We start from the raw sequence: 4682 nt of genomic DNA on the forward strand, positions 1-4682 counted from the left end.
CACCGAGCCGGAAGTCTGGATATGTTGACCAGAATGATGATCTGGATGGAACGGGAACGAGAGCGAGGTCATCCTCTCCACGTCGCAAGAAAACGTAGAGAGCGGAGAGATGAAACCTTGAAGGCCATGAATAACCACCATGCCGTTGTTGAAGAGATCGGGTTGCGTGATCTCCACCCCTCCGATAAAGACCTTAGCACTAGCAGTTGTGCTGGTCTTTCTATTGACCGAATCAGAGGTGAGGGTGATGCAACGGCCTGGACTCAAGGTCTCTCCTGCCTCTCGGGCGAGGGATGAGAGTAGTGTTATTTAGTTTGATGAGGGTAGCTGCCTATTGCAGGAGTTCCTGACCTGAATGGACACCAGCAAGCAGCTACTGAATGTAAACAAAGTAAAGGGGATGGAATCAACTCAATAGAATTAGGTATTGAATATGACTTCTGAAGTGACTAAACGAAGTTAAGGATTGATTCAATACCAAATCCCAGATCCCTATAGACAACTAATGGTAGGGGCCCCAACGCCCATCGTGAACTACGTTCATTGCTCGGGCAATGAAAAACCTTGTCTCTTTTGAAGGAAGACCTGTGCACTTTCCCTTTGGCGGGCCTATAATCGCGAGTGAATCCTTTGTGCCCAGAAACTACTACTTCACCTGATCGGCAACCCTGGGATTCCTAGTGAAAACTACACCTTCATCTCGATCAAAGGTGGGATCCCAGATCGCTTGAAGCTTCCTATTCGCCTTTCGGGGGGTCCCCCGTTGATAGATGGGGGCAATCATCTGCGCCAGTGTATAGTAAAAAAATAAATTGAAAATTATTACAGTAGCGAGGAGAGCTTATGGACAAAAAATGAGGATTCCGGCGGCTTTTTCCACTTATGATCAGTGTTCACAAGAGCGGGACGGTTCAATGTCTTACAATGTTCAAGCAGCATTCTTGTCGGAAGGATTTTTTAGGAGGCCCGGGCACCTTCCGAACATCCCTGAAGGATAGAACAACATGATGAAGAAGGCGGCGAAGGTATGGAGGAAAATTTTGAAAGAGAACAAGGAGATCCCTGAAAAGGGGGAGACAAGGAAGTAGTAGAAATGTTGAAGAGGGGACAACCCGCTCTTTACTTTTCAGGGAGGCTGCCCCTCCCTTCTTGCCTATCCTGGACCCCTTCGTGAGTCCTCCTGGTTTGGAAGCTTAGTGAGAGCTCTTACCTCATGGTAGCTCTGGGAGCTGCATGCTAGCGTTTATTGAGGGAGTTGGAAAGAGCATTTGCGGTTGAATCGGAATCGATTTCGGATGAATCCAAGGGGGTGCTTTACGCTAAGGAGAGGATACCGTCTTGTAGTTGCGGAGTTGTCTGGGATGAACGCTTTCCTTCTTTCCAAGGGTGCTCAAGGAGTCTATCAAGGCATAAATCGATATATGAAGCTGGGAACTTACCAATCATAACAAATAGCCTTAGGTTGCTTATTTCCTGAGAGTTTCAGTTTTTGTTCGGTTAGGCTATCTGGGGGAGGCAACTCTTCTAATAGTAATAGACACCGATGCTATTTTTCTACTACTATTAGATAATATTAGATTGACGAAATTCCTTGTTTACACGTGGCTAGGTCGCTGATTGAGAAGAACTACCGCTGAGATGTCTCAGATAGAGAGAGAGGGTTGGTCCCCGTCTTTCGTGTTTAAGATGCCTTAGGACTAGTAATGAAGCACAAAGCTAAAAAGGAAGTGGGAAAGCGCCCGACTGCGAAGCTGACAGAATTTTTTCAATCTACGAGTACGAGTAGCAAAGGGGGTACCCCAGGGGAATGTGAAATGTGGAATGAATCAGGAAGTCGCCCTTTTGTTAAAATTCCTTCTCCTCTCTTTCAGATTTCAGACCCTTGTCTTTGATTTCTGCCAAAAGATCTTTACTGTATATCCAATCTTGGATCTTGGACTGGCCGCATTCCCATTTATATTATCAAATATAGGTAAGGCCAACCCGCCCCTTCATCATTTCATTTTTTGTAACGAGAATATATATTGGTACGAAGCGCAAGTACTTAGCTTAGAGCCCTGAGCTCCTCGGATCGGAAGAAGACCAAACTGCGAAAGGAGAAGCCCTCTTCAGAACCCATACCCTAAGTCGATTCTTTTTCTTTTATTTATTCAGAATGAGCCGCTGACACTTGCTTGCGCATGAACATCATGAACATGCGGTAGACTTCTCGGAGGTGCCAGTAAGGCTAAGGCGGCTCTGGCTGCATTTGCCAAATCCGAGGGCTGAGGGGTGCCCACTGGTCTACAGCATATGATGCGGGTTATTGCCCATGCCTTTTTGTTTATAGAGATCGACTAGAAGAGAAAACCACTTATACTGCCTACTCTATTCCTAAAGGAAGAGAATTCATTCCCATTCCTTAGAACAATAAACAGCTTCCATTGAGTCTCTAAATGAAAATGAATGAGTCTCTGAAGCTACCCTCACTCAATGCGAAGAACTCTCCGCCCAAAGCTTTCCTTTCCCGGAGCGAGCCCTACCCGGAGCAGACAACTCTTGATCTTGACTGGCAACGGAATTCGCGGCACTCACTTTCCTGGGCCTTCGATCGATCTTTTGTGGGAGAAGTCTCTTAGTACGGGATAGAAGGGGCAGCTGCTGTGGGAGTAAGCATAAACAAGCAGTAAGCCAACCACCGATCTATCTCAATGCCATCGGCAAGCTGCTACCTCGGGGCTATTATCCCGGGTTGTTCTAAGACTGAGACAGAGAATAATGAATTCGAATATGCTATAATAAGAACACTTATTAAATCCGGATCTATTTTAAACAAGGTGACACCTTTCCGGCAACTACTCCCGGGCAAACTGCAACTACCTTCGAATAGGTTCTTTCTCTAAAGTCAGGGTTCGCATAATCTGATAAAGAAGGAAGGGGATTTATTCTCTTACTCACCGGGTTAGGGTTTTCTCTCTTGTCGAAATGCTAGTTTCATATTAGACTTTCAAGCTGCGGCTACCCGGGTTTTCTTTATATAGCTATCCCGCAACTAATCCTAAAACAGCTTCTGCAGATATAGGATAAATAGAAGATAGAGTGAAAGAAGTCTTTATCTCTGTACCATCCCTCTACAGACTGACTTGAGATAAAGAAGAAAGAGAAAGACTTTCTGCGACAACTCCTATTACTACTGGGGTAGCTCCCGAACCTTCTTAAACTTCTTCCCCGGATTTCTTCGAGACTTCAACTTCACTTCTCAATCGTCTAAAAGAAAAGGTGGTCTGTTCCTGGTAAAGGTATTTTTCTATTCACTGGACACCCACTGAAACGACCTCTATAGTTTAGGGCTCAAACGGCGGCTCTGTCCTACCTTACTTCTCAACCAAACCAGATTAAGCAAAGCACGCAAAGACGTCCACTGTCTATTCATGTTATTCTTTTTATCCTCGAGCGGCGGTGGGGCCTATTGATTCGGGGGCATCAAAGACAGATCTTATGGCGAGATCGAGGAAGTGTGGTGTGGTGGGCGAAGCGCTAGTGCCCTATATATAAGGCGCTTGCCTCTCTTGTTTGAACTACTTGATAATTAGACTTTCGCGGAGATGCCTGGTATAGATACCTTCTTACTACATTCTCAGACGGACTTTTTTTCTAATTGTTTTGAATTCACTTGACAGAGATGCCAGGGCAAGCTCACTTGGAGTGATAGACCTTGTTTTCCCGCTTTAACTAGGAATAAAGAGGCATGGCATCTATTGAACCTGGAGACTGAACTAGGTATGATTAACTTTCCCCTACTGCGACTACAGCTACAACGACATTTTATATTGGATAAACTGCGGCTACTGCCGAAGAAACTTCCGTACCTTATTGTGAGAGTTCCGATGATTTGGCTGAGGTGAGCTAACGAATTCCTAGTTGAAACTTCACTTGACACAGTCTTCGTTCACATAGTAGAAGAGGTAGAGGGATTGCTTCTTGACTGAAAGTCTTATATCCGAACAACTAGGTTGAGCTTGAAAGCTTAAGGTGAACCATAGTTAAGGGAATCTATCTTTACTTACTTCCCGGCAAAGAAAAGGAGAAAGAGGTGCCCTATCTGCAGGTGCTTCACCCGATGACTTAAGGCGTCTTGGCCCAGGCCTTATCCTATTTATTTGGCATTCAACTTCAAAGCTAAGTGGTAAAGGCACGGAATCCGATATCCGATAAACTAGGCCACTTCTCTTACGATCACTGATGACTCAACCGCGAAGAATGAAAGAGTTGGGCACTCGACCGTGCTGTGTCTCTCTCTTGTTGCGGATGACTATACTTCCACTGCCAGACAAAACTAGTAATAAAGATATGGAATCCGCTTTTCCCATAACTGCTTGACTCCCGGGCATCACTTGAAGTTTAAGCATAAGGACTTGGGCCTTACCTGAACACAAGCACTCGTACGATTGATTCAATCAATAGGAGCTATCCTGTGCCTACTTCTTGCCTACTATATAGTGGCCCCTACGGATACGCCTGCCCCAAAGACTTCCACAGCACCAATTCCGACTACTTCTGCGTCTGCCACGTCTCTAACGAATTAGCTCTCGAGCTTTCAATGCTAGAGCCATTCCCGCGGGAGAAGAACTTACTATAATAGGGAATCTAGCTTGAAAGACTTGATCGGTAGTGCCAGTCATTCCCTACCTTGCTTGTTCAAC

At 45.4% G+C, this 4682-nt stretch overlaps 1 pseudogene; it reads right to left on the bottom strand.

Moving 5' to 3' along the window:
• LOC145111023 (uncharacterized) overlaps positions 1-939 on the bottom strand; it is a 1763-nt pseudogene extending 824 nt beyond the window's left edge.
• Positions 940-4682: the final 3743 nt, after the last annotated feature.

The sequence above is a fragment of the Lactuca virosa genome, chromosome 5 (genome assembly GCF_052849685.1).
Source record: "Lactuca virosa cultivar CGN04683 chromosome 5, Lactuca_virosa_CGN04683_v6, whole genome shotgun sequence".
In the NCBI taxonomy this organism is placed as follows: domain Eukaryota; kingdom Viridiplantae; phylum Streptophyta; class Magnoliopsida; order Asterales; family Asteraceae; genus Lactuca; species Lactuca virosa.